This window comes from Sceloporus occidentalis, unplaced genomic scaffold (assembly GCF_023333645.1).
Source record: "Sceloporus occidentalis isolate IW3139 unplaced genomic scaffold, rSceOcc1.0.p SCAF_440, whole genome shotgun sequence".
Lineage (NCBI taxonomy): Eukaryota > Metazoa > Chordata > Lepidosauria > Squamata > Phrynosomatidae > Sceloporus > Sceloporus occidentalis.
The window spans coordinates 193,226-217,512 of record NW_028317420.1 but is presented as its reverse complement, the minus strand read 5'-3'; the positions used below and the strand labels follow the sequence as shown (position 1 = coordinate 217,512).

Sequence of the window (24,287 nt, the reverse complement as noted above, 5' to 3'; positions counted from 1 at the left end):
TTTTTAGAGCGTTGGTAAAACAGGTCCCTGGAAAAGCGAGATGCCTTTATAATTATGAAGGAAATTTGTCCTTGACTATGTTGCAACGCATTACGTATGAAGAGCTTCAACAAGCAGCACCCGGTAGCGTTTGCCTTGTTAGCGCAGTAGGTAGCGCGTCAGTCTCATAATCTGAAGGTCGTGAGTTCGATCCTCATACAGGGCATGCTTCTTTTACAGCTTGAGACTGTTGATAGGTGATGCTAAACGTTCATTTACTATAGAGTGTTTTCCACGGTCCTCTGTATCACCAAGCCAGCCGCCGCGGCCGGTTAGCTCAGTTGGTTAGAGCGTGGTGCTAATAACGCCAAGGTCGCAGGTTCGATCCCCGTACGGGCCATGCTGTTTTGCCTATGTTTCTGCAAATGAAATGACTTCCTTATTTGCATGATGCTTTGTATAGATACAACTATATCAGTTATTCAGGAAATGTCTGGACATCTATGCATTACCATACATCCACGGATTGCTGGCTTCTGTTTAGAGGCGGCGGTGTCTCGATTCTTCTGCACGTATGTTATTTGTTTTCGTGAATACAGGAGGCATTAACGGTGGATTCTCTTTAAACATTCAATGTCCTTCAAACTCTGGTGTGTGCACCATTGGTCTAAGGTCTAGAAAGAAAAGGGGGTGACATTATAAATGATCTTGTTTCTTTACACATAGATACAGGAGACATTTTTTGGCAGGTAAGAACCATTCGGCATATCTAAAACATTTGCAGGGAAGCCGTCCCGCTTATCTACTATCTTTTGAGTCAAGTAAAGCTTTCCAATGTTCATTGTACAGCGATGAACTCATGGTTTTAGCATAATAAAGTGAGTAGCGCCCGAACAGGGACTTGAAACCTGTTCCTGTATTTCGTGAATACAGGAGGCATTAACGGTGGGTTCTCTTTAAACATTCAATGTCCTTCAAACTCTGGTGTGTGCACCATTGGTCTAAGGTCTAGAAAGAAAAGGGGGTGACATTATAAATGATCTTGTTTCTTTACACATAGATACAGGAGACATTTTTTGGCAGGTAAGAACCATTCGGCATATCTAAAACATTTGCAGGGAAGCCGTCCCGCTTATCTACTATCTTTTGAGTCAAGTAAAGCTTTCCAATGTTCATTGTACAGTGATGAACTCATGGTTTCAGCATATCAAAGTGAGCAGTGCCCGAACAGGGACTTGAACCCTGGACCCTCAGATTAAAAGTCTGATGCTCTACCGACTGAGCTACCCAGGCTCGCTGGGCATGGGCCTTGGGCCAGACCTGAAGCTGGCTATCAGTCACAGAGTTTGTCCACGTGCACTTACATTACATCTAGGACACCTTGAGTTTCTGGTTGACAACCATTTCCACAATGTCGGTCTCATAATCTGAAGGTCGAGAGTCAGGTCCTCACACAGGGCATGCTTCATTTACAGCTACACGTATAAGCAACTAACTGAGTGATCCCCCAACCACCGCTTCCATAACTTTCTGTTCAGGGGGAGAAATCTTCATTCCCACCACTCGAATCTCTATGGATTTTTAGGTCGGCCGTTGCAGATGCATTGGTGGTTCAGTGGTAGAATTTTCGCCTGCCACGCGGGAGGCCCGGGTTCGATTCCCGGCCAATGCAAACAACTTTTTTTAGAGCGTTGGTAAAACAGGTCCCTGGAAAAGCGAGATGCCTTTATAATTATGAAGGAAATTTGTCCTTGACTATGTTGCAACGCATTACGTATGAAGAGCTTCAACAAGCAGCACCCGGTAGCGTTTGCCTTGTTAGCGCAGTAGGTAGCGCGTCAGTCTCATAATCTGAAGGTCGTGAGTTCGATCCTCATACAGGGCATGCTTCTTTTACAGCTTGAGACTGTTGATAGGTGATGCTAAACGTTCATTTACTATAGAGTGTTTTCCACGGTCCTCTGTATCACCAAGCCAGCCGCCGCGGCCGGTTAGCTCAGTTGGTTAGAGCGTGGTGCTAATAACGCCAAGGTCGCGGGTTCGATCCCCGTACGGGCCATGCTGTTTTGCCTATGTTTCTGCAAATGAAATGACTTCCTTATTTGCATGATGCTTTGTATAGATACAACTATATCAGTTATTCAGGAAATGTCTGGACATCTATGCATTACCATACATCCACGGATTGCTGGCTTCTGTTTAGAGGCGGCGGTGTCTCGATTCTTCTGCACGTATGTTATTTGTTTTCGTGAATACAGGAGGCATTAACGGTGGATTCTCTTTAAACATTCAATGTCCTTCAAACTCTGGTGTGTGCACCATTGGTCTAAGGTCTAGAAAGAAAAGGGGGTGACATTATAAATGATCTTGTTTCTTTACACATAGATACAGGAGACATTTTTTGGCAGGTAAGAACCATTCGGCATATCTAAAACATTTGCAGGGAAGCCGTCCCGCTTATCTACTATCTTTTGAGTCAAGTAAAGCTTTCCAATGTTCATTGTACAGCGATGAACTCATGGTTTTAGCATAATAAAGTGAGTAGCGCCCGAACAGGGACTTGAAACCTGTTCCTGTATTTCGTGAATACAGGAGGCATTAACGGTGGGTTCTCTTTAAACATTCAATGTCCTTCAAACTCTGGTGTGTGCACCATTGGTCTAAGGTCTAGAAAGAAAAGGGGGTGACATTATAAATGATCTTGTTTCTTTACACATAGATACAGGAGACATTTTTTGGCAGGTAAGAACCATTCGGCATATCTAAAACATTTGCAGGGAAGCCGTCCCGCTTATCTACTATCTTTTGAGTCAAGTAAAGCTTTCCAATGTTCATTGTACAGCGATGAACTCATGGTTTTAACATAATAAAGTGAGTAGCGCCCGAACAGGGACTTGAAACCTGTTCCTGTATTTCGTGAATACAGGAGGCATTAACGGTGGGTTCTCTTTAAACATTCAATGTCCTTCAAACTCTGGTGTGTGCACCATTGGTCTAAGGTCTAGAAAGAAAAGGGGGTGACATTATAAATGATCTTGTTTCTTTACACATAGATACAGGAGACATTTTTTGGCAGGTAAGAACCATTCGGCATATCTAAAACATTTGCAGGGAAGCCGTCCCGCTTATCTACTATCTTTTGAGTCAAGTAAAGCTTTCCAATGTTCATTGTACAGCGATGAACTCATGGTTTCAGCATAACAAAGCAAGCAGCGCCCGAACAGGGACTTGAACCCAGGACCCTCAGATTAAAAGTCTGATGCTCTACCGACTGAGCTACCCAGGCTCGCTGGGCATGGGCCTTGGGCCAGACCTGAAGCTGGCTATCAGTCACAGAGTTTGTCCACGTGCACTTACATTACATCTAGGACACCTTGAGTTTCTGGTTGACAACCATTTCCACAATGTCGGTCTCATAATCTGAAGGTCGAGAGTCAGGTCCTCACACAGGGCATGCTTCATTTACAGCTACACGTATAAGCAACTAACTGAGTGATCCCCCAACCACCGCTTCCATAACTTTCTGTTCAGGGGGAGAAATCTTCATTCCCACCACTCGAATCTCTATGGATTTTTAGGTCGGCCGTTGCAGATGCATTGGTGGTTCAGTGGTAGAATTTTCGCCTGCCACGCGGGAGGCCCGGGTTCGATTCCCGGCCAATGCAAACAACTTTTTTTAGAGCGTTGGTAAAACAGGTCCCTGGAAAAGCGAGATGCCTTTATAATTATGAAGGAAATTTGTCCTTGACTATGTTGCAACGCATTACGTATGAAGAGCTTCAACAAGCAGCACCCGGTAGCGTTTGCCTTGTTAGCGCAGTAGGTAGCGCGTCAGTCTCATAATCTGAAGGTCGTGAGTTCGATCCTCATACAGGGCATGCTTCTTTTACAGCTTGAGACTGTTGATAGGTGATGCTAAACGTTCATTTACTATAGAGTGTTTTCCACGGTCCTCTGTATCACCAAGCCAGCCGCCGCGGCCGGTTAGCTCAGTTGGTTAGAGCGTGGTGCTAATAACGCCAAGGTCGCGGGTTCGATCCCCGTACGGGCCATGCTGTTTTGCCTATGTTTCTGCAAATGAAATGACTTCCTTATTTGCATGATGCTTTGTATAGATACAACTATATCAGTTATTCAGGAAATGTCTGGACATCTATGCATTACCATACATCCACGGATTGCTGGCTTCTGTTTAGAGGCGGCGGTGTCTCGATTCTTCTGCACGTATGTTATTTGTTTTCGTGAATACAGGAGGCATTAACGGTGGATTCTCTTTAAACATTCAATGTCCTTCAAACTCTGGTGTGTGCACCATTGGTCTAAGGTCTAGAAAGAAAAGGGGGTGACATTATAAATGATCTTGTTTCTTTACACATAGATACAGGAGACATTTTTTGGCAGGTAAGAACCATTCGGCATATCTAAAACATTTGCAGGGAAGCCGTCCCGCTTATCTACTATCTTTTGAGTCAAGTAAAGCTTTCCAATGTTCATTGTACAGCGATGAACTCATGGTTTTAGCATAATAAAGTGAGTAGCGCCCGAACAGGGACTTGAAACCTGTTCCTGTATTTCGTGAATACAGGAGGCATTAACGGTGGGTTCTCTTTAAACATTCAATGTCCTTCAAACTCTGGTGTGTGCACCATTGGTCTAAGGTCTAGAAAGAAAAGGGGGTGACATTATAAATGATCTTGTTTCTTTACACATAGATACAGGAGACATTTTTTGGCAGGTAAGAACCATTCGGCATATCTAAAACATTTGCAGGGAAGCCGTCCCGCTTATCTACTATCTTTTGAGTCAAGTAAAGCTTTCCAATGTTCATTGTACAGCGATGAACTCATGGTTTCAGCATATCAAAGCGAGCAGCGCCCAAACAGGGACTTGAACCCTGGACCCTCAGATTAAAAGTCTGATGCTCTACCGACTGAGCTACCCAGGCTCGCTGGGCATGGGCCTTGGGCCAGACCTGAAGCTGGCTATCAGTCACAGAGTTTGTCCACGTGCACTTACATTACATCTAGGACACCTTGAGTTTCTGGTTGACAACCATTTCCACAATGTCGGTCTCATAATCTGAAGGTCGAGAGTCAGGTCCTCACACAGGGCATGCTTCATTTACAGCTACACGTATAAGCAACTAACTGAGTGATCCCCCAACCACCGCTTCCATAACTTTCTGTTCAGGGGGAGAAATCTTCATTCCCACCACTCGAATCTCTATGGATTTTTAAGTCGGCCGTTGCAGATGCATTGGTGGTTCAGTGGTAGAATTTTCGCCTGCCACGCGGGAGGCCCGGGTTCGATTCCCGGCCAATGCAAACAACTTTTTTTAGAGCGTTGGTAAAACAGGTCCCTGGAAAAGCGAGATGCCTTTATAATTATGAAGGAAATTTGTCCTTGACTATGTTGCAACGCATTACGTATGAAGAGCTTCCACAAGCAGCACCCGGTAGCGTTTGCCTTGTTAGCGCAGTAGGTAGCGCGTCAGTCTCATAATCTGAAGGTCGTGAGTTCGATCCTCATACAGGGCATGCTTCTTTTACAGCTTGAGACTGTTGATAGGTGATGCTAAACGTTCATTTACTATAGAGTGTTTTCCACGGTCCTCTGTATCACCAAGCCAGCCACCGCGGCTGGTTAGCTCAGTTGGTTAGAGCGTGGTGCGAATAACGCCAAGGTCGCGGGTTCGATCCCCGTACGGGCCATGCTGTTTTGCCTATGTTTCTGCAAATGAAATGACTTCCTTATTTGCATGATGCTTTGTATAGATACAACTATATCAGTTATTCAGGAAATGTCTGGACATCTATGCATTACCATACATCCACGGATTGCTGGCTTCTGTTTAGAGGCGGCGGTGTCTCGATTCTTCTGCACGTATGTTATTTGTTTTCGTGAATACAGGAGGCATTAACGGTGGATTCTCTTTAAACATTCAATGTCCTTCAAACTCTGGTGTGTGCACCATTGGTCTAAGGTCTAGAAAGAAAAGGGGGTGACATTATAAATGATCTTGTTTCTTTACACATAGATACAGGAGACATTTTTTGGCAGGTAAGAACCATTCGGCATATCTAAAACATTTGCAGGGAAGCCGTCCCGCTTATCTACTATCTTTTGAGTCAAGTAAAGCTTTCCAATGTTCATTGTACAGCGATGAACTCATGGTTTTAGCATAATAAAGTGAGTAGCGCCCGAACAGGGACTTGAAACCTGTTCCTGTATTTCGTGAATACAGGAGGCATTAACGGTGGGTTCTCTTTAAACATTCAATGTCCTTCAAACTCTGGTGTGTGCACCATTGGTCTAAGGTCTAGAAAGAAAAGGGGGTGACATTATAAATGATCTTGTTTCTTTACACATAGATACAGGAGACATTTTTTGGCAGGTAAGAACCATTCGGCATATCTAAAACATTTGCAGGGAAGCCGTCCCGCTTATCTACTATCTTTTGAGTCAAGTAAAGCTTTCCAATGTTCATTGTACAGCGATGAACTCATGGTTTCAGCATATCAAAGCGAGCAGTGCCCGAACAGGGACTTGAACCCTGGACCCTCAGATTAAAAGTCTGATGCTCTACCGACTGAGCTACCCAGGCTCGCTGGGCATGGGCATTGGGCCAGACCTGAAGCTGGCTATCAGTCACAGAGTTTGTCCACGTGCACTTACATTACATCTAGGACACCTTGAGTTTCTGGTTGACAACCATTTCCACAATGTCGGTCTCATAATCTGAAGGTCGAGAGTCAGGTCCTCACACAGGGCATGCTTCATTTACAGCTACACGTATAAGCAACTAACTGAGTGATCCCCCAACCACCGCTTCCATAACTTTCTGTTCAGGGGGAGAAATCTTCATTCCCACCACTCGAATCTCTATGGATTTTTAGGTCGGCCGTTGCAGATGCATTGGTGGTTCAGTGGTAGAATTTTCGCCTGCCACGCGGGAGGCCCGGGTTCGATTCCCGGCCAATGCAAACAACTTTTTTTAGAGCGTTGGTAAAACAGGTCCCTGGAAAAGCGAGATGCCTTTATAATTATGAAGGAAATTTGTCCTTGACTATGTTGCAACGCATTACGTATGAAGAGCTTCAACAAGCAGCACCCGGTAGCGTTTGCCTTGTTAGCGCAGTAGGTAGCGCGTCAGTCTCATAATCTGAAGGTCGTGAGTTCGATCCTCATACAGGGCATGCTTCTTTTACAGCTTGAGACTGTTGATAGGTGATGCTAAACGTTCATTTACTATAGAGTGTTTTCCACGGTCCTCTGTATCACCAAGCCAGCCGCCGCGGCCGGTTAGCTCAGTTGGTTAGAGCGTGGTGCTAATAACGCCAAGGTCGCGGGTTCGATCCCCGTACGGGCCATGCTGTTTTGCCTATGTTTCTGCAAATGAAATGACTTCCTTATTTGCATGATGCTTTGTATAGATACAACTATATCAGTTATTCAGGAAATGTCTGGACATCTATGCATTACCATACATCCACGGATTGCTGGCTTCTGTTTAGAGGCGGCGGTGTCTCGATTCTTCTGCACGTATGTTATTTGTTTTCGTGAATACAGGAGGCATTAACGGTGGATTCTCTTTAAACATTCAATGTCCTTCAAACTCTGGTGTGTGCACCATTGGTCTAAGGTCTAGAAAGAAAAGGGGGTGACATTATAAATGATCTTGTTTCTTTACACATAGATACAGGAGACATTTTTTGGCAGGTAAGAACCATTCGGCATATCTAAAACATTTGCAGGGAAGCCGTCCCGCTTATCTACTATCTTTTGAGTCAAGTAAAGCTTTCCAATGTTCATTGTACAGCGATGAACTCATGGTTTTAGCATAATAAAGTGAGTAGCGCCCGAACAGGGACTTGAAACCTGTTCCTGTATTTCGTGAATACAGGAGGCATTAACGGTGGGTTCTCTTTAAACATTCAATGTCCTTCAAACTCTGGTGTGTGCACCATTGGTCTAAGGTCTAGAAAGAAAAGGGGGTGACATTATAAATGATCTTGTTTCTTTACACATAGATACAGGAGACATTTTTTGGCAGGTAAGAACCATTCGGCATATCTAAAACATTTGCAGGGAAGCCGTCCCGCTTATCTACTATCTTTTGAGTCAAGTAAAGCTTTCCAATGTTCATTGTACAGCGATGAACTCATGGTTTCAGCATAACAAAGTGAGTAGCGCCCGAACAGGGACTTGAAACCTGTTCCTGTATTTCGTGAATACAGGAGGCATTAACGGTGGGTTCTCTTTAAACATTCAATGTCCTTCAAACTCTGGTGTGTGCACCATTGGTCTAAGGTCTAGAAAGAAAAGGGGGTGACATTATAAATGATCTTGTTTCTTTACACATAGATACAGGAGACATTTTTTGGCAGGTAAGAACCATTCGGCATATCTAAAACATTTGCAGGGAAGCCGTCCCGCTTATCTACTATCTTTTGAGTCAAGTAAAGCTTTCCAATGTTCATTGTACAGCGATGAACTCATGGTTTCAGCATATCAAAGCGAGCAGCGCCCGAACAGGGACTTGAACCCTGGACCCTCAGATTAAAAGTCTGATGCTCTACCGACTGAGCTACCCAGGCTCGCTGGGCATGGGCCTTGGGCCAGACCTGAAGCTGGCTATCAGTCACAGAGTTTGTCCACGTGCACTTACATTACATCTAGGACACCTTGAGTTTCTGGTTGACAACCATTTCCACAATGTCGGTCTCATAATCTGAAGGTCGAGAGTCAGGTCCTCACACAGGGCATGCTTCATTTACAGCTACACGTATAAGCAACTAACTGAGTGATCCCCCAACCACCGCTTCCATAACTTTCTGTTCAGGGGGAGAAATCTTCATTCCCACCACTCGAATCTCTATGGATTTTTAAGTCGGCCGTTGCAGATGCATTGGTGGTTCAGTGGTAGAATTTTCGCCTGCCACGCGGGAGGCCCGGGTTCGATTCCCGGCCAATGCAAACAACTTTTTTTAGAGCGTTGGTAAAACAGGTCCCTGGAAAAGCGAGATGCCTTTATAATTATGAAGGAAATTTGTCCTTGACTATGTTGCAACGCATTACGTATGAAGAGCTTCCACAAGCAGCACCCGGTAGCGTTTGCCTTGTTAGCGCAGTAGGTAGCGCGTCAGTCTCATAATCTGAAGGTCGTGAGTTCGATCCTCATACAGGGCATGCTTCTTTTACAGCTTGAGACTGTTGATAGGTGATGCTAAACGTTCATTTACTATAGAGTGTTTTCCACGGTCCTCTGTATCACCAAGCCAGCCACCGCGGCTGGTTAGCTCAGTTGGTTAGAGCGTGGTGCTAATAACGCCAAGGTCGCGGGTTCGATCCCCGTACGGGCCATGCTGTTTTGCCTATGTTTCTGCAAATGAAATGACTTCCTTATTTGCATGATGCTTTGTATAGATACAACTATATCAGTTATTCAGGAAATGTCTGGACATCTATGCATTACCATACATCCACGGATTGCTGGCTTCTGTTTAGAGGCGGCGGTGTCTCGATTCTTCTGCACGTATGTTATTTGTTTTCGTGAATACAGGAGGCATTAACGGTGGATTCTCTTTAAACATTCAATGTCCTTCAAACTCTGGTGTGTGCACCATTGGTCTAAGGTCTAGAAAGAAAAGGGGGTGACATTATAAATGATCTTGTTTCTTTACACATAGATACAGGAGACATTTTTTGGCAGGTAAGAACCATTCGGCATATCTAAAACATTTGCAGGGAAGCCGTCCCGCTTATCTACTATCTTTTGAGTCAAGTAAAGCTTTCCAATGTTCATTGTACAGCGATGAACTCATGGTTTTAGCATAATAAAGTGAGTAGCGCCCGAACAGGGACTTGAAACCTGTTCCTGTATTTCGTGAATACAGGAGGCATTAACGGTGGGTTCTCTTTAAACATTCAATGTCCTTCAAACTCTGGTGTGTGCACCATTGGTCTAAGGTCTAGAAAGAAAAGGGGGTGACATTATAAATGATCTTGTTTCTTTACACATAGATACAGGAGACATTTTTTGGCAGGTAAGAACCATTCGGCATATCTAAAACATTTGCAGGGAAGCCGTCCCGCTTATCTACTATCTTTTGAGTCAAGTAAAGCTTTCCAATGTTCATTGTACAGCGATGAACTCATGGTTTCAGCATATCAAAGCGAGCAGTGCCCGAACAGGGACTTGAACCCTGGACCCTCAGATTAAAAGTCTGATGCTCTACCGACTGAGCTACCCAGGCTCGCTGGGCATGGGCATTGGGCCAGACCTGAAGCTGGCTATCAGTCACAGAGTTTGTCCACGTGCACTTACATTACATCTAGGACACCTTGAGTTTCTGGTTGACAACCATTTCCACAATGTCGGTCTCATAATCTGAAGGTCGAGAGTCAGGTCCTCACACAGGGCATGCTTCATTTACAGCTACACGTATAAGCAACTAACTGAGTGATCCCCCAACCACCGCTTCCATAACTTTCTGTTCAGGGGGAGAAATCTTCATTCCCACCACTCGAATCTCTATGGATTTTTAGGTCGGCCGTTGCAGATGCATTGGTGGTTCAGTGGTAGAATTTTCGCCTGCCACGCGGGAGGCCCGGGTTCGATTCCCGGCCAATGCAAACAACTTTTTTTAGAGCGTTGGTAAAACAGGTCCCTGGAAAAGCGAGATGCCTTTATAATTATGAAGGAAATTTGTCCTTGACTATGTTGCAACGCATTACGTATGAAGAGCTTCAACAAGCAGCACCCGGTAGCGTTTGCCTTGTTAGCGCAGTAGGTAGCGCGTCAGTCTCATAATCTGAAGGTCGTGAGTTCGATCCTCATACAGGGCATGCTTCTTTTACAGCTTGAGACTGTTGATAGGTGATGCTAAACGTTCATTTACTATAGAGTGTTTTCCACGGTCCTCTGTATCACCAAGCCAGCCGCCGCGGCCGGTTAGCTCAGTTGGTTAGAGCGTGGTGCTAATAACGCCAAGGTCGCGGGTTCGATCCCCGTACGGGCCATGCTGTTTTGCCTATGTTTCTGCAAATGAAATGACTTCCTTATTTGCATGATGCTTTGTATAGATACAACTATATCAGTTATTCAGGAAATGTCTGGACATCTATGCATTACCATACATCCACGGATTGCTGGCTTCTGTTTAGAGGCGGCGGTGTCTCGATTCTTCTGCACGTATGTTATTTGTTTTCGTGAATACAGGAGGCATTAACGGTGGATTCTCTTTAAACATTCAATGTCCTTCAAACTCTGGTGTGTGCACCATTGGTCTAAGGTCTAGAAAGAAAAGGGGGTGACATTATAAATGATCTTGTTTCTTTACACATAGATACAGGAGACATTTTTTGGCAGGTAAGAACCATTCGGCATATCTAAAACATTTGCAGGGAAGCCGTCCCGCTTATCTACTATCTTTTGAGTCAAGTAAAGCTTTCCAATGTTCATTGTACAGCGATGAACTCATGGTTTTAGCATAATAAAGTGAGTAGCGCCCGAACAGGGACTTGAAACCTGTTCCTGTATTTCGTGAATACAGGAGGCATTAACGGTGGGTTCTCTTTAAACATTCAATGTCCTTCAAACTCTGGTGTGTGCACCATTGGTCTAAGGTCTAGAAAGAAAAGGGGGTGACATTATAAATGATCTTGTTTCTTTACACATAGATACAGGAGACATTTTTTGGCAGGTAAGAACCATTCGGCATATCTAAAACATTTGCAGGGAAGCCGTCCCGCTTATCTACTATCTTTTGAGTCAAGTAAAGCTTTCCAATGTTCATTGTACAGCGATGAACTCATGGTTTCAGCATAACAAAGTGAGTAGCGCCCGAACAGGGACTTGAAACCTGTTCCTGTATTTCGTGAATACAGGAGGCATTAACGGTGGGTTCTCTTTAAACATTCAATGTCCTTCAAACTCTGGTGTGTGCACCATTGGTCTAAGGTCTAGAAAGAAAAGGGGGTGACATTATAAATGATCTTGTTTCTTTACACATAGATACAGGAGACATTTTTTGGCAGGTAAGAACCATTCGGCATATCTAAAACATTTGCAGGGAAGCCGTCCCGCTTATCTACTATCTTTTGAGTCAAGTAAAGCTTTCCAATGTTCATTGTACAGCGATGAACTCATGGTTTTAACATAATAAAGTGAGTAGCGCCCGAACAGGGACTTGAAACCTGTTCCTGTATTTCGTGAATACAGGAGGCATTAACGGTGGGTTCTCTTTAAACATTCAATGTCCTTCAAACTCTGGTGTGTGCACCATTGGTCTAAGGTCTAGAAAGAAAAGGGGGTGACATTATAAATGATCTTGTTTCTTTACACATAGATACAGGAGACATTTTTTGGCAGGTAAGAACCATTCGGCATATCTAAAACATTTGCAGGGAAGCCGTCCCGCTTATCTACTATCTTTTGAGTCAAGTAAAGCTTTCCAATGTTCATTGTACAGCGATGAACTCATGGTTTCAGCATAACAAAGCGAGCAGCGCCCGAACAGGGACTTGAACCCTGGACCCTCAGATTAAAAGTCTGATGCTCTACCGACTGAGCTACCCAGGCTCGCTGGGCATGGGCCTTGGGCCAGACCTGAAGCTGGCTATCAGTCACAGAGTTTGTCCACGTGCACTTACATTACATCTAGGACACCTTGAGTTTCTGGTTGACAACCATTTCCACAATGTCGGTCTCATAATCTGAAGGTCGAGAGTCAGGTCCTCACACAGGGCATGCTTCATTTACAGCTACACGTATAAGCAACTAACTGAGTGATCCCCCAACCACCGCTTCCATAACTTTCTGTTCAGGGGGAGAAATCTTCATTCCCACCACTCGAATCTCTATGGATTTTTAAGTCGGCCGTTGCAGATGCATTGGTGGTTCAGTGGTAGAATTTTCGCCTGCCACGCGGGAGGCCCGGGTTCGATTCCCGGCCAATGCAAACAACTTTTTTTAGAGCGTTGGTAAAACAGGTCCCTGGAAAAGCGAGATGCCTTTATAATTATGAAGGAAATTTGTCCTTGACTATGTTGCAACGCATTACGTATGAAGAGCTTCAACAAGCAGCACCCGGTAGCGTTTGCCTTGTTAGCGCAGTAGGTAGCGCGTCAGTCTCATAATCTGAAGGTCGTGAGTTCGATCCTCATACAGGGCATGCTTCTTTTACAGCTTGAGACTGTTGATAGGTGATGCTAAACGTTCATTTACTATAGAGTGTTTTCCACGGTCCTCTGTATCACCAAGCCAGCCGCCGCGGCCGGTTAGCTCAGTTGGTTAGAGCGTGGTGCTAATAACGCCAAGGTCGCGGGTTCGATCCCCGTACGGGCCATGCTGTTTTGCCTATGTTTCTGCAAATGAAATGACTTCCTTATTTGCATGATGCTTTGTATAGATACAACTATATCAGTTATTCAGGAAATGTCTGGACATCTATGCATTACCATACATCCACGGATTGCTGGCTTCTGTTTAGAGGCGGCGGTGTCTCGATTCTTCTGCACGTATGTTATTTGTTTTCGTGAATACAGGAGGCATTAACGGTGGATTCTCTTTAAACATTCAATGTCCTTCAAACTCTGGTGTGTGCACCATTGGTCTAAGGTCTAGAAAGAAAAGGGGGTGACATTATAAATGATCTTGTTTCTTTACACATAGATACAGGAGACATTTTTTGGCAGGTAAGAACCATTCGGCATATCTAAAACATTTGCAGGGAAGCCGTCCCGCTTATCTACTATCTTTTGAGTCAAGTAAAGCTTTCCAATGTTCATTGTACAGCGATGAACTCATGGTTTTAGCATAATAAAGTGAGTAGCGCCCGAACAGGGACTTGAAACCTGTTCCTGTATTTCGTGAATACAGGAGGCATTAACGGTGGGTTCTCTTTAAACATTCAATGTCCTTCAAACTCTGGTGTGTGCACCATTGGTCTAAGGTCTAGAAAGAAAAGGGGGTGACATTATAAATGATCTTGTTTCTTTACACATAGATACAGGAGACATTTTTTGGCAGGTAAGAACCATTCGGCATATCTAAAACATTTGCAGGGAAGCCGTCCCGCTTATCTACTATCTTTTGAGTCAAGTAAAGCTTTCCAATGTTCATTGTACAGCGATGAACTCATGGTTTTAGCATAATAAAGTGAGTAGCGCCCGAACAGGGACTTGAAACCTGTTCCTGTATTTCGTGAATACAGGAGGCATTAACGGTGGGTTCTCTTTAAACATTCAATGTCCTTCAAACTCTGGTGTGTGCACCATTGGTCTAAGGTCTAGAAAGAAAAGGGGGTGACATTATAAATGATCTTGTTTCTTTACACATAGATACAGGAGACATTTTTTGGCAGGTAAGAACCATTCGGCATATCTAAAACATTTGCAGGGAAGCCGTCCCGCTTATCTACTATCTTTTGAGTCAAGTAAAGCTTTCCAATGTTCATTGTACAGCGATGAACTCATGGTTTTAGCATAATAAAGTGAGTAGCGCCCGAACAGGGACTTGAAACCTGTTCCTGTATTTCGTGAATACAGGAGGCATTAACGGTGGGTTCTCTTTAAACATTCAATGTCCTTCAAACTCTGGTGTGTGCACCATTGGTCTAAGGTCTAGAAAGAAAAGGGGGTGACATTATAAATGATCTTGTTTCTTTACACATAGATACAGGAGACATTTTTTGGCAGGTAAGAACCATTCGGCATATCTAAAACATTTGCAGGGAAGCCGTCCCGCTTATCTACTATCTTTTGAGTCAAGTAAAGCTTTCCAATGTTCATTGTACAGCGATGAACTCATGGTTTCAGCATAACAAAGCGAGCAGCGCCCGAACAGGGACTTGAACCCTGGACCCTCAGATTAAAAGTCTGATGCTCTACCGACTGAGCTACCCAGGCTCGCTGGGCATGGGCCTTGGGCCAGACCTGAAGCTGGCTATCAGTCACAGAGTTTGTCCACGTGCACTTACATTACATCTAGGACACCTTGAGTTTCTGGTTGACAACCATTTCCACAATGTCGGTCTCATAATCTGAAGGTCGAGAGTCAGGTCCTCACACAGGGCATGCTTCATTTACAGCTACACGTATAAGCAACTAACTGAGTGATCCCCCAACCACCGCTTCCATAACTTTCTGTTCAGGGGGAGAAATCTTCATTCCCACCACTCGAATCTCTATGGATTTTTAAGTCGGCTGTTGCAGATGCATTGGTGGTTCAGTGGTAGAATTTTCGCCTGCCACGCGGGAGGCCCGGGTTCGATTCCCGGCCAATGCAAACAACTTTTTTTTAGAGCGTTGGTAAAACAGGTCCCTGGAAAAGCGAGATGCCTTTATAATCATGAAGGAAATTTGTCCTTGACTATGTTGCAACGCATTACGTATGAAGAGCTTCAACAAGCAGCACCCGGTAGCGTTTGCCTTGTTAGCGCAGTAGGTAGCGCGTCAGTCTCATAATCTGAAGGTCGTGAGTTCGATCCTCATACAGGGCATGCTTCTTTTACAGCTTGAGACTGTTGATAGGTGATGCTAAACGTTCATTTACTATAGAGTGTTTTCCACGGTCCTCTGTATCACCAAGCCAGCCGCCGCGGCCGGTTAGCTCAGTTGGTTAGAGCGTGGTGCTAATAACGCCAAGGTCGCGGGTTCGATCCCCGTACGGGCCATGCTGTTTTGCCTATGTTTCTGCAAATGAAATGACTTCCTTATTTGCATGATGCTTTGTATAGATACAACTATATCAGTTATTCAGGAAATGTCTGGACATCTATGCATTACCATACATCCACGGATTGCTGGCTTCTGTTTAGAGGCGGCGGTGTCTCGATTCTTCTGCACGTATGTTATTTGTTTTCGTGAATACAGGAGGCATTAACGGTGGATTCTCTTTAAACATTCAATGTCCTTCAAACTCTGGTGTGTGCACCATTGGTCTAAGGTCTAGAAAGAAAAGGGGGTGACATTATAAATGATCTTGTTTCTTTACACATAGATACAGGAGACATTTTTTGGCAGGTAAGAACCATTCGGCATATCTAAAACATTTGCAGGGAAGCCGTCCCGCTTATCTACTATCTTTTGAGTCAAGTAAAGCTTTCCAATGTTCATTGTACAGCGATGAACTCATGGTTTTAGCATAATAAAGTGAGTAGCGCCCGAACAGGGACTTGAAACCTGTTCCTGTATTTCGTGAATACAGGAGGCATTAACGGTGGGTTCTCTTTAAACATTCAATGTCCTTCAAACTCTGGTGTGTGCACCATTGGTCTAAGGTCTAGAAAGAAAAGGGGGTGACATTATAAATGATCTTGTTTCTTTACACATAGATACAGGAGACATTTTTTGGCAGGTAAGAACCATTCGGCATATCTAAAACATTTGCAGGGAAGCCGTCCCGCTTATCTACTATCTTTTGAGTCAAGTAAAGCTTTCCAATGTTCATTGTACAGCGATGAACTCATGGTTTTAGCATAATAAAGTGAGTAGCGCCCGAACAGGGACTTGAAACCTGTTCCTGTATTTCGTGAATACAGGAGGCATTAACGGTGGGTTCTCTTTAAACATTCAATGTCCTTCAAACTCTGGTGTGTGCACCATTGGTCTAAGGTCTAGAAAGAAAAGGGGGTGACATTATAAATGATCTTGTTTCTTTACACATAGATACAGGAGACATTTTTTGGCAGGTAAGAACCATTCGGCATATCTAAAACATTTGCAGGGAAGCCGTCCCGCTTATCTACTATCTTTTGAGTCAAGTAAAGCTTTCCAATGTTCATTGTACAGCGATGAACTCATGGTTTTAGCATAATAAAGTGAGTAGCGCCCGAACAGGGACTTGAAACCTGTTCCTGTATTTCGTGAATACAGGAGGCATTAACGGTGGGTTCTCTTTAAACATTCAATGTCCTTCAAACTCTGGTGTGTGCACCATTGGTCTAAGGTCTAGAAAGAAAAGGGGGTGACATTATAAATGATCTTGTTTCTTTACACATAGATACAGGAGACATTTTTTGGCAGGTAAGAACCATTCGGCATATCTAAAACATTTGCAGGGAAGCCGTCCCGCTTATCTACTATCTTTTGAGTCAAGTAAAGCTTTCCAATGTTCATTGTACAGCGATGAACTCATGGTTTCAGCATAACAAAGCGAGCAGCGCCCGAACAGGGACTTGAACCCTGGACCCTCAGATTAAAAGTCTGATGCTCTACCGACTGAGCTACCCAGGCTCGCTGGGCATGGGCCTTGGGCCAGACCTGAAGCTGGCTATCAGTCACAGAGTTTGTCCACGTGCACTTACATTACATCTAGGACACCTTGAGTTTCTGGTTGACAACCATTTCCACAATGTCGGTCTCATAATCTGAAGGTCGAGAGTCAGGTCCTCACACAGGGCATGCTTCATTTACAGCTACACGTATAAGCAACTAACTGAGTGATCCCCCAACCACCGCTTCCATAACTTTCTGTTCAGGGGGAGAAATCTTCATTCCCACCACTCGAATCTCTATGGATTTTTAAGTCGGCCGTTGCAGATGCATTGGTGGTTCAGTGGTAGAATTTTCGCCTGCCACGCGGGAGGCCCGGGTTCGATTCCCGGCCAATGCAAACAACTTTTTTTAGAGCGTTGGTAAAACAGGTCCCTGGAAAAGCGAGATGCCTTTATAATTATGAAGGAAATTTGTCCTTGACTATGTTGCAACGCATTACGTATGAAGAGCTTCCACAAGCAGCACCCGGTAGCGTTTGCCTTGTTAGCGCAGTAGGTAGCGCGTCAGTCTCATAATCTGAAGGTCGTGAGTTCGATCCTCATACAGGGCATGCTTCTTTTACAGCTTGAGACTGTTGATAGGTGATGCTAAACGTTCATTTACTATAGAGTGTTTTCCACGGTCCTCTGTATCACCAAGCCAGCCACCGCGGCTGGTTAGCTCAGTTGGTTAGAGCGTGGTGCTAATAACGCCAAGGTCGCGGGTTCGATCCCCGTACGGGCCATGCTGTTTTGCCTATGTTTCTGCAAATGAAATGACTTCCTTATTTGCATGATGCTTTGTATAGATACAACTATATCAGTTATTCAGGAAATGTCTGGACATCTATGCATTACCATACATCCACGGATTGCTGGCTTCTGTTTAGAGGCGGCGGTGTCTCGATTCTTCTGCACGTATGTTATTTGTTTTCGTGAATACAGGAGGCATTAACGGTGGATTCTCTTTAAACATTCAATGTCCTTCAAACTCTGGTGTGTGCACCATTGGTCTAAGGTCTAGAAAGAAAAGGGGGTGACATTATAAATGATCTTGTTTCTTTACACATAGATACAGGAGACATTTTTTGGCAGGTAAGAACCATTCGGCATATCTAAAACATTTGCAGGGAAGCCGTCCCGCTTATCTACTATCTTTTGAGTCAAGTAAAGCTTTCCAATGTTCATTGTACAGCGATGAACTCATGGTTTTAGCATAATAAAGTGAGTAGCGCCCGAACAGGGACTTGAAACCTGTTCCTGTATTTCGTGAATACAGGAGGCATTAACGGTGGGTTCTCTTTAAACATTCAATGTCCTTCAAACTCTGGTGTGTGCACCATTGGTCTAAGGTCTAGAAAGAAAAGGGGGTGACATTATAAATGATCTTGTTTCTTTACACATAGATACAGGAGACATTTTTTGGCAGGTAAGAACCATTCGGCATATCTAAAACATTTGCAGGGAAGCCGTCCCGCTTATCTACTATCTTTTGAGTCAAGTAAAGCTTTCCAATGTTCATTGTACAGCGATGAACTCATGGTTTTAGCATAATAAAGTGAGTAGCGCCCGAACAGGGACTTGAAACCTGTTCCTGTATTTCGTGAATACAGGAGGCATTAACGGTGGGTTCTCTTTAAACATTCAATGTCCTTCAAACTCTGGTGTGTGCACCATTGGTCTAAGGTCTAGAAAGAAAAGGGGGTGACATTATAAATGATCTTGTTTCTTTACACATAGATACAGGAGACATTTTTTGGCAGGTAAGAACCATTCGGCATATCTAAAACATTTGCAGGGAAGCCGTCCCGCTTATCTACTATCTTTTGAGTCAAGTAAAGCTTTCCAATGTTCATTGTACAGCGATGAACTCATGGTTTTAGCATAATAAAGTGAGTAGCGCCCGAACAGGGACTTGAAACCTGTTCCTGTATTTCGTGAATACAGGAGGCATTAACGGTGGGTTCTCTTTAAACATTCAATGTCCTTCAAACTCTGGTGTGTGCACCATTGGTCTAAGGTCTAGAAAGAAAAGGGGGTGACATTATAAATGATCTTGTTTCTTTACACATAGATACAGGAGACATTTTTTGGCAGGTAAGAACCATTCGGCATATCTAAAACATTTGCAGGGAAGCCGTCCCGCTTATCTACTATCTTTTGAGTCAAGTAAAGCTTTCCAATGTTCATTGTACAGCGATGAACTCATGGTTTTAGCATAATAAAGTGAGTAGCGCCCGAACAGGGACTTGAAACCTGTTCCTGTATTTCGTGAATACAGGAGGCATTAACGGTGGGTTCTCTTTAAACATTCAATGTCCTTCAAACTCTGGTGTGTGCACCATTGGTCTAAGGTCTAGAAAGAAAAGGGGGTGACATTATAAATGATCTTGTTTCTTTACACATAGATACAGGAGACATTTTTTGGCAGGTAAGAACCATTCGGCATATCTAAAACATTTGCAGGGAAGCCGTCCCGCTTATCTACTATCTTTTGAGTCAAGTAAAGCTTTCCAATGTTCATTGTACAGCGATGAACTCATGGTTTTAGCATAATAAAGTGAGTAGCGCCCGAACAGGGACTTGAAACCTGTTCCTGTATTTCGTGAATACAGGAGGCATTAACGGTGGGTTCTCTTTAAACATTCAATGTCCTTCAAACTCTGGTGTGTGCACCATTGGTCTAAGGTCTAGAAAGAAAAGGGGGTGACATTATAAATGATCTTGTTTCTTTACACATAGATACAGGAGACATTTTTTGGCAGGTAAGAACCATTCGGCATATCTAAAACATTTGCAGGGAAGCCGTCCCGCTTATCTACTATCTTTTGAGTCAAGTAAAGCTTTCCAATGTTCATTGTACAGCGATGAACTCATGGTTTCAGCATAACAAAGCGAGCAGCGCCCGAACAGGGACTTGAACCCTGGACCCTCAGATTAAAAGTCTGATGCTCTACCGACTGAGCTACCCAGGCTCGCTGGGCATGGGCCTTGGGCCAGACCTGAAGCTGGCTATCAGTCACAGAGTTTGTCCACGTGCACTTACATTACATCTAGGACACCTTGAGTTTCTGGTTGACAACCATTTCCACAATGTCGGTCTCATAATCTGAAGGTCGAGAGTCAGGTCCTCACACAGGGCATGCTTCATTTACAGCTACACGTATAAGCAACTAACTGAGTGATCCCCCAACCACCGCTTCCATAACTTTCTGTTCAGGGGGAGAAATCTTCATTCCCACCACTCGAATCTCTATGGATTTTTAAGTCGGCCGTTGCAGATGCATTGGTGGTTCAGTGGTAGAATTTTCGCCTGCCACGCGGGAGGCCCGGGTTCGATTCCCGGCCAATGCAAACAACTTTTTTTAGAGCGTTGGTAAAACAGGTCCCTGGAAAAGCGAGATGCCTTTATAATTATGAAGGAAATTTGTCCTTGACTATGTTGCAACGCATTACGTATGAAGAGCTTCAACAAGCAGCACCCGGTAGCGTTTGCCTTGTTAGCGCAGTAGGTAGCGCGTCAGTCTCATAATCTGAAGGTCGTGAGTTCGATCCTCATACAGGGCATGCTTCTTTTACAGCTTGAGACTGTTGATAGGTGATGCTAAACGTTCATTTACTATAGAGTGTTTTCCACGGTCCTCTGTATCACCAAGCCAGCCGCCGCGGCCGGTTAGCTCAGTTGGTTAGAGCGTGGTGCTAATAACGCCAAGGTCGCGGGTTCGATCCCCGTACGGGCCATGCTGTTTTGCCTATGTTTCTGCAAATGAAATGACTTCCTTATTTGCATGATGCTTTGTATAGATACAACTATATCAGTTATTCAGGAAATGTCTGGACATCTATGCATTACCATACATCCACGGATTGCTGGCTTCTGTTTAGAGGCGGCGGTGTCTCGATTCTTCTGCACGTATGTTATTTGTTTTCGTGAATACAGGAGGCATTAACGGTGGATTCTCTTTAAACATTCAATGTCCTTCAAACTCTGGTGTGTGCACCATTGGTCTAAGGTCTAGAAAGAAAAGGGGGTGACATTATAAATGATCTTGTTTCTTTACACATAGATACAGGAGACATTTTTTGGCAGGTAAGAACCATTCGGCATATCTAAAACATTTGCAGGGAAGCCGTCCCGCTTATCTACTATCTTTTGAGTCAAGTAAAGCTTTCCAATGTTCATTGTACAGCGATGAACTCATGGTTTTAGCATAATAAAGTGAGTAGCGCCCGAACAGGGACTTGAAACCTGTTCCTGTATTTCGTGAATACAGGAGGCATTAACGGTGGGTTCTCTTTAAACATTCAATGTCCTTCAAACTCTGGTGTGTGCACCATTGGTCTAAGGTCTAGAAAGAAAAGGGGGTGACATTATAAATGATCTTGTTTCTTTACACATAGATACAGGAGACATTTTTTGGCAGGTAAGAACCATTTGGCATATCTAAAACATTTGCAGGGAAGCCGTCCCGCTTATCTACTATCTTTTGAGTCAAGTAAAGCTTTCCAATGTTCATTGTACAGCGATGAACTCATGGTTTTAGCATAATAAAGTGAGTAGCGCCCGAACAGGGACTTGAAACCTGTTCCTGTATTTCGTGAATACAGGAGGCATTAACGGTGGGTTCTCTTTAAACATTCAATGTCCTTCAAACTCTGGTGTGTGCACCATTGGTCTAAGGTCTAGAAAGAAAAGGGGGTGACATTATAAATGATCTTGTTTCTTTACACATAGATACAGGAGACATTTTTTGGCAGGTAAGAACCATTCGGCATATCTAAAACATTTGCAGGGAAGCCGTCCCGCTTATCTACTATCTTTTGAGTCAAGTAAAGCTTTCCAATGTTCATTGTACAGCGATGAACTCATGGTTTTAGCATAATAAAGTGAGTAGCGCCCGAACAGGGACTTGAAACCTGTTCCTGTATTTCGTGAATACAGGAGGCATTAACGGTGGGTTCTCTTTAAACATTCAATGTCCTTCAAACTCTGGTGTGTGCACCATTGGTCTAAGGTCTAGAAAGAAAAGGGGGTGACATTATAAATGATCTTGTTTCTTTACACATAGATACAGGAGACATTTTTTGGCAGGTAAGAACCATTCGGCATATCTAAAACATTTGCAGGGAAGCCGTCCCGCTTATCTACTATCTTTTGAGTCAAGTAAAGCTTTCCAATGTTCATTGTACAGCGATGAACTCATGGTTTCAGCATAACAAAGCGAGCAGCGCCCGAACAGGGACTTGAACCCTGGACCCTCAGATTAAAAGTCTGATGCTCTACCGACTGAGCTACCCAGGCTCGCTGGGCATGGGCCTTGGGCCAGACCTGAAGCTGGCTATCAGTCACAGAGTTTGTCCACGTGCACTTACATTACATCTAGGACACCTTGAGTTTCTGGTTGACAACCATTTCCACAATGTCGGTCTCATAATCTGAAGGTCGAGAGTCAGGTCCTCACACAGGGCATGCTTCATTTACAGCTACACGTATAAGCAACTAACTGAGTGATCCCCCAACCACCGCTTCCATAACTTTCTGTTCAGGGGGAGAAATCTTCATTCCCACCACTCGAATCTCTATGGATTTTTAAGTCGGCCGTTGCAGATGCATTGGTGGTTCAGTGGTAGAATTTTCGCCTGCCACGCGGGAGGCCCGGGTTCGATTCCCGGCCAATGCAAACAACTTTTTTTAGAGCGTTGGTAAAACAGGTCCCTGGAAAAGCGAGATGCCTTTATAATTATGAAGGAAATTTGTCCTTGACTATGTTGCAACGCATTACGTATGAAGAGCTTCAACAAGCAGCACCCGGTAGCGTTTGCCTTGTTAGCGCAGTAGGTAGCGCGTCAGTCTCATAATCTGAAGGTCGTGAGTTCGATCCTCATACAGGGCATGCTTCTTTTACAGCTTGAGACTGTTGATAGGTGATGCTAAACGTTCATTTACTATAGAGTGTTTTCCACGGTCCTCTGTATCACCAAGCCAGCCGCCGCGGCCGGTTAGCTCAGTTGGTTAGAGCGTGGTGCTAATAACGCCAAGGTCGCGGGCTCGATCCCCGTACGGGCCATGCTGTTTTGCCTATGTTTCTGCAAATGAAATGACTTCCTTATTTGCATGATGCTTTGTATAGATACAACTATATCAGTTATTCAGGAAATGTCTGGACATCTATGCATTACCATACATCCACGGATTGCTGGCTTCTGTTTAGAGGCGGCGGTGTCTCGATTCTTCTGCACGTATGTTATTTGTTTTCGTGAATACAGGAGGCATTAACGGTGGATTCTCTTTAAACATTCAATGTCCTTCAAACTCTGGTGTGTGCACCATTGGTCTAAGGTCTAGAAAGAAAAGGGGGTGACATTATAAATGATCTTGTTTCTTTACACATAGATACAGGAGACATTTTTTGGCAGGTAAGAACCATTCGGCATATCTAAAACATTTGCAGGGAAGCCGTCCCGCTTATCTACTATCTTTTGAGTCAAGTAAAGCTTTCCAATGTTCATTGTACAGCGATGAACTCATGGTTTTAGCATAATAAAGTGAGTAGCGCCCGAACAGGGACTTGAAACCTGTTCCTGTATTTCGTGAATACAGGAGGCATTAACGGTGGGTTCTCTTTAAACATTCAATGTCCTTCAAACTCTGGTGTGTGCACCATTGGTCTAAGGTCTAGAAAGAAAAGGGGGTGACATTATAAATGATCTTGTTTCTTTACACATAGATACAGGAGACATTTTTTGGCAGGTAAGAACCATTCGGCATATCTAAAACATTTGCAGGGAAGCCGTCCCGCTTATCTACTATCTTTTGAGTCAAGTAAAGCTTTCCAATGTTCATTGTACAGCGATGAACTCATGGTTTTAGCATAATAAAGTGAGTAGCGCCCGAACAGGGACTTGAAACCTGTTCCTGTATTTCGTGAATACAGGAGGCATTAACGGTGGGTTCTCTTTAAACATTCAATGTCCTTCAAACTCTGGTGTGTGCACCATTGGTCTAAGGTCTAGAAAGAAAAGGGGGTGACATTATAAATGATCTTGTTT

General features: G+C 44.0%; 46 non-coding genes across 46 annotated transcripts; 35 read left to right on the top strand and 11 right to left on the bottom strand.

The window, feature by feature from the left end:
• The first annotated feature begins 132 nt into the window (after nucleotides 1-132).
• TRNAM-CAU (transfer RNA methionine (anticodon CAU)) lies at nucleotides 133-205 on the top strand. The gene has a single exon. It is a non-coding gene; the product is annotated as a tRNA-Met (tRNA).
• A 100-nt stretch (nucleotides 206-305) lies between these two features.
• TRNAI-AAU (transfer RNA isoleucine (anticodon AAU)) lies at nucleotides 306-379 on the top strand. Its single transcript has one exon. It is a non-coding gene; the product is annotated as a tRNA-Ile (tRNA).
• An 820-nt stretch (nucleotides 380-1,199) lies between these two features.
• Nucleotides 1,200-1,272, bottom strand: TRNAK-UUU (transfer RNA lysine (anticodon UUU)). The gene has a single exon. It is a non-coding gene; the product is annotated as a tRNA-Lys (tRNA).
• A 308-nt stretch (nucleotides 1,273-1,580) lies between these two features.
• Nucleotides 1,581-1,651, top strand: TRNAG-GCC (transfer RNA glycine (anticodon GCC)). Its single transcript has one exon. It is a non-coding gene; the product is annotated as a tRNA-Gly (tRNA).
• A 140-nt stretch (nucleotides 1,652-1,791) lies between these two features.
• On the top strand, nucleotides 1,792-1,864 carry TRNAM-CAU (transfer RNA methionine (anticodon CAU)). The gene has a single exon. It is a non-coding gene; the product is annotated as a tRNA-Met (tRNA).
• A 100-nt stretch (nucleotides 1,865-1,964) lies between these two features.
• Nucleotides 1,965-2,038, top strand: TRNAI-AAU (transfer RNA isoleucine (anticodon AAU)). Its single transcript has one exon. It is a non-coding gene; the product is annotated as a tRNA-Ile (tRNA).
• Nucleotides 2,039-3,192: 1,154 nt separating this feature from the next.
• TRNAK-UUU (transfer RNA lysine (anticodon UUU)) lies at nucleotides 3,193-3,265 on the bottom strand. The gene has a single exon. It is a non-coding gene; the product is annotated as a tRNA-Lys (tRNA).
• Nucleotides 3,266-3,573: 308 nt separating this feature from the next.
• Nucleotides 3,574-3,644, top strand: TRNAG-GCC (transfer RNA glycine (anticodon GCC)). Its single transcript has one exon. It is a non-coding gene; the product is annotated as a tRNA-Gly (tRNA).
• Nucleotides 3,645-3,784: 140 nt separating this feature from the next.
• TRNAM-CAU (transfer RNA methionine (anticodon CAU)) lies at nucleotides 3,785-3,857 on the top strand. Its single transcript has one exon. It is a non-coding gene; the product is annotated as a tRNA-Met (tRNA).
• A 100-nt stretch (nucleotides 3,858-3,957) lies between these two features.
• TRNAI-AAU (transfer RNA isoleucine (anticodon AAU)) lies at nucleotides 3,958-4,031 on the top strand. Its single transcript has one exon. It is a non-coding gene; the product is annotated as a tRNA-Ile (tRNA).
• Nucleotides 4,032-4,851: 820 nt separating this feature from the next.
• TRNAK-UUU (transfer RNA lysine (anticodon UUU)) lies at nucleotides 4,852-4,924 on the bottom strand. Its single transcript has one exon. It is a non-coding gene; the product is annotated as a tRNA-Lys (tRNA).
• Nucleotides 4,925-5,232: 308 nt separating this feature from the next.
• On the top strand, nucleotides 5,233-5,303 carry TRNAG-GCC (transfer RNA glycine (anticodon GCC)). The gene has a single exon. It is a non-coding gene; the product is annotated as a tRNA-Gly (tRNA).
• A 140-nt stretch (nucleotides 5,304-5,443) lies between these two features.
• Nucleotides 5,444-5,516, top strand: TRNAM-CAU (transfer RNA methionine (anticodon CAU)). Its single transcript has one exon. It is a non-coding gene; the product is annotated as a tRNA-Met (tRNA).
• A 100-nt stretch (nucleotides 5,517-5,616) lies between these two features.
• TRNAI-AAU (transfer RNA isoleucine (anticodon AAU)) lies at nucleotides 5,617-5,690 on the top strand. The gene has a single exon. It is a non-coding gene; the product is annotated as a tRNA-Ile (tRNA).
• An 820-nt stretch (nucleotides 5,691-6,510) lies between these two features.
• TRNAK-UUU (transfer RNA lysine (anticodon UUU)) lies at nucleotides 6,511-6,583 on the bottom strand. The gene has a single exon. It is a non-coding gene; the product is annotated as a tRNA-Lys (tRNA).
• Nucleotides 6,584-6,891: 308 nt separating this feature from the next.
• Nucleotides 6,892-6,962, top strand: TRNAG-GCC (transfer RNA glycine (anticodon GCC)). The gene has a single exon. It is a non-coding gene; the product is annotated as a tRNA-Gly (tRNA).
• Nucleotides 6,963-7,102: 140 nt separating this feature from the next.
• On the top strand, nucleotides 7,103-7,175 carry TRNAM-CAU (transfer RNA methionine (anticodon CAU)). The gene has a single exon. It is a non-coding gene; the product is annotated as a tRNA-Met (tRNA).
• A 100-nt stretch (nucleotides 7,176-7,275) lies between these two features.
• TRNAI-AAU (transfer RNA isoleucine (anticodon AAU)) lies at nucleotides 7,276-7,349 on the top strand. The gene has a single exon. It is a non-coding gene; the product is annotated as a tRNA-Ile (tRNA).
• A 1,154-nt stretch (nucleotides 7,350-8,503) lies between these two features.
• Nucleotides 8,504-8,576, bottom strand: TRNAK-UUU (transfer RNA lysine (anticodon UUU)). Its single transcript has one exon. It is a non-coding gene; the product is annotated as a tRNA-Lys (tRNA).
• A 308-nt stretch (nucleotides 8,577-8,884) lies between these two features.
• TRNAG-GCC (transfer RNA glycine (anticodon GCC)) lies at nucleotides 8,885-8,955 on the top strand. The gene has a single exon. It is a non-coding gene; the product is annotated as a tRNA-Gly (tRNA).
• Nucleotides 8,956-9,095: 140 nt separating this feature from the next.
• TRNAM-CAU (transfer RNA methionine (anticodon CAU)) lies at nucleotides 9,096-9,168 on the top strand. Its single transcript has one exon. It is a non-coding gene; the product is annotated as a tRNA-Met (tRNA).
• Nucleotides 9,169-9,268: 100 nt separating this feature from the next.
• TRNAI-AAU (transfer RNA isoleucine (anticodon AAU)) lies at nucleotides 9,269-9,342 on the top strand. The gene has a single exon. It is a non-coding gene; the product is annotated as a tRNA-Ile (tRNA).
• An 820-nt stretch (nucleotides 9,343-10,162) lies between these two features.
• On the bottom strand, nucleotides 10,163-10,235 carry TRNAK-UUU (transfer RNA lysine (anticodon UUU)). The gene has a single exon. It is a non-coding gene; the product is annotated as a tRNA-Lys (tRNA).
• A 308-nt stretch (nucleotides 10,236-10,543) lies between these two features.
• TRNAG-GCC (transfer RNA glycine (anticodon GCC)) lies at nucleotides 10,544-10,614 on the top strand. Its single transcript has one exon. It is a non-coding gene; the product is annotated as a tRNA-Gly (tRNA).
• A 140-nt stretch (nucleotides 10,615-10,754) lies between these two features.
• On the top strand, nucleotides 10,755-10,827 carry TRNAM-CAU (transfer RNA methionine (anticodon CAU)). Its single transcript has one exon. It is a non-coding gene; the product is annotated as a tRNA-Met (tRNA).
• Nucleotides 10,828-10,927: 100 nt separating this feature from the next.
• TRNAI-AAU (transfer RNA isoleucine (anticodon AAU)) lies at nucleotides 10,928-11,001 on the top strand. The gene has a single exon. It is a non-coding gene; the product is annotated as a tRNA-Ile (tRNA).
• Nucleotides 11,002-12,489: 1,488 nt separating this feature from the next.
• Nucleotides 12,490-12,562, bottom strand: TRNAK-UUU (transfer RNA lysine (anticodon UUU)). The gene has a single exon. It is a non-coding gene; the product is annotated as a tRNA-Lys (tRNA).
• A 308-nt stretch (nucleotides 12,563-12,870) lies between these two features.
• Nucleotides 12,871-12,941, top strand: TRNAG-GCC (transfer RNA glycine (anticodon GCC)). The gene has a single exon. It is a non-coding gene; the product is annotated as a tRNA-Gly (tRNA).
• Nucleotides 12,942-13,081: 140 nt separating this feature from the next.
• TRNAM-CAU (transfer RNA methionine (anticodon CAU)) lies at nucleotides 13,082-13,154 on the top strand. Its single transcript has one exon. It is a non-coding gene; the product is annotated as a tRNA-Met (tRNA).
• A 100-nt stretch (nucleotides 13,155-13,254) lies between these two features.
• On the top strand, nucleotides 13,255-13,328 carry TRNAI-AAU (transfer RNA isoleucine (anticodon AAU)). The gene has a single exon. It is a non-coding gene; the product is annotated as a tRNA-Ile (tRNA).
• Nucleotides 13,329-14,816: 1,488 nt separating this feature from the next.
• Nucleotides 14,817-14,889, bottom strand: TRNAK-UUU (transfer RNA lysine (anticodon UUU)). The gene has a single exon. It is a non-coding gene; the product is annotated as a tRNA-Lys (tRNA).
• A 308-nt stretch (nucleotides 14,890-15,197) lies between these two features.
• On the top strand, nucleotides 15,198-15,268 carry TRNAG-GCC (transfer RNA glycine (anticodon GCC)). Its single transcript has one exon. It is a non-coding gene; the product is annotated as a tRNA-Gly (tRNA).
• Nucleotides 15,269-15,409: 141 nt separating this feature from the next.
• TRNAM-CAU (transfer RNA methionine (anticodon CAU)) lies at nucleotides 15,410-15,482 on the top strand. The gene has a single exon. It is a non-coding gene; the product is annotated as a tRNA-Met (tRNA).
• Nucleotides 15,483-15,582: 100 nt separating this feature from the next.
• On the top strand, nucleotides 15,583-15,656 carry TRNAI-AAU (transfer RNA isoleucine (anticodon AAU)). The gene has a single exon. It is a non-coding gene; the product is annotated as a tRNA-Ile (tRNA).
• Nucleotides 15,657-17,144: 1,488 nt separating this feature from the next.
• TRNAK-UUU (transfer RNA lysine (anticodon UUU)) lies at nucleotides 17,145-17,217 on the bottom strand. Its single transcript has one exon. It is a non-coding gene; the product is annotated as a tRNA-Lys (tRNA).
• A 308-nt stretch (nucleotides 17,218-17,525) lies between these two features.
• TRNAG-GCC (transfer RNA glycine (anticodon GCC)) lies at nucleotides 17,526-17,596 on the top strand. The gene has a single exon. It is a non-coding gene; the product is annotated as a tRNA-Gly (tRNA).
• Nucleotides 17,597-17,736: 140 nt separating this feature from the next.
• On the top strand, nucleotides 17,737-17,809 carry TRNAM-CAU (transfer RNA methionine (anticodon CAU)). Its single transcript has one exon. It is a non-coding gene; the product is annotated as a tRNA-Met (tRNA).
• Nucleotides 17,810-17,909: 100 nt separating this feature from the next.
• TRNAI-AAU (transfer RNA isoleucine (anticodon AAU)) lies at nucleotides 17,910-17,983 on the top strand. Its single transcript has one exon. It is a non-coding gene; the product is annotated as a tRNA-Ile (tRNA).
• Nucleotides 17,984-20,139: 2,156 nt separating this feature from the next.
• TRNAK-UUU (transfer RNA lysine (anticodon UUU)) lies at nucleotides 20,140-20,212 on the bottom strand. The gene has a single exon. It is a non-coding gene; the product is annotated as a tRNA-Lys (tRNA).
• A 308-nt stretch (nucleotides 20,213-20,520) lies between these two features.
• TRNAG-GCC (transfer RNA glycine (anticodon GCC)) lies at nucleotides 20,521-20,591 on the top strand. The gene has a single exon. It is a non-coding gene; the product is annotated as a tRNA-Gly (tRNA).
• A 140-nt stretch (nucleotides 20,592-20,731) lies between these two features.
• TRNAM-CAU (transfer RNA methionine (anticodon CAU)) lies at nucleotides 20,732-20,804 on the top strand. The gene has a single exon. It is a non-coding gene; the product is annotated as a tRNA-Met (tRNA).
• Nucleotides 20,805-20,904: 100 nt separating this feature from the next.
• Nucleotides 20,905-20,978, top strand: TRNAI-AAU (transfer RNA isoleucine (anticodon AAU)). The gene has a single exon. It is a non-coding gene; the product is annotated as a tRNA-Ile (tRNA).
• Nucleotides 20,979-22,466: 1,488 nt separating this feature from the next.
• Nucleotides 22,467-22,539, bottom strand: TRNAK-UUU (transfer RNA lysine (anticodon UUU)). The gene has a single exon. It is a non-coding gene; the product is annotated as a tRNA-Lys (tRNA).
• A 308-nt stretch (nucleotides 22,540-22,847) lies between these two features.
• On the top strand, nucleotides 22,848-22,918 carry TRNAG-GCC (transfer RNA glycine (anticodon GCC)). Its single transcript has one exon. It is a non-coding gene; the product is annotated as a tRNA-Gly (tRNA).
• Nucleotides 22,919-23,058: 140 nt separating this feature from the next.
• Nucleotides 23,059-23,131, top strand: TRNAM-CAU (transfer RNA methionine (anticodon CAU)). The gene has a single exon. It is a non-coding gene; the product is annotated as a tRNA-Met (tRNA).
• A 100-nt stretch (nucleotides 23,132-23,231) lies between these two features.
• On the top strand, nucleotides 23,232-23,305 carry TRNAI-AAU (transfer RNA isoleucine (anticodon AAU)). The gene has a single exon. It is a non-coding gene; the product is annotated as a tRNA-Ile (tRNA).
• Nucleotides 23,306-24,287: the final 982 nt, after the last annotated feature.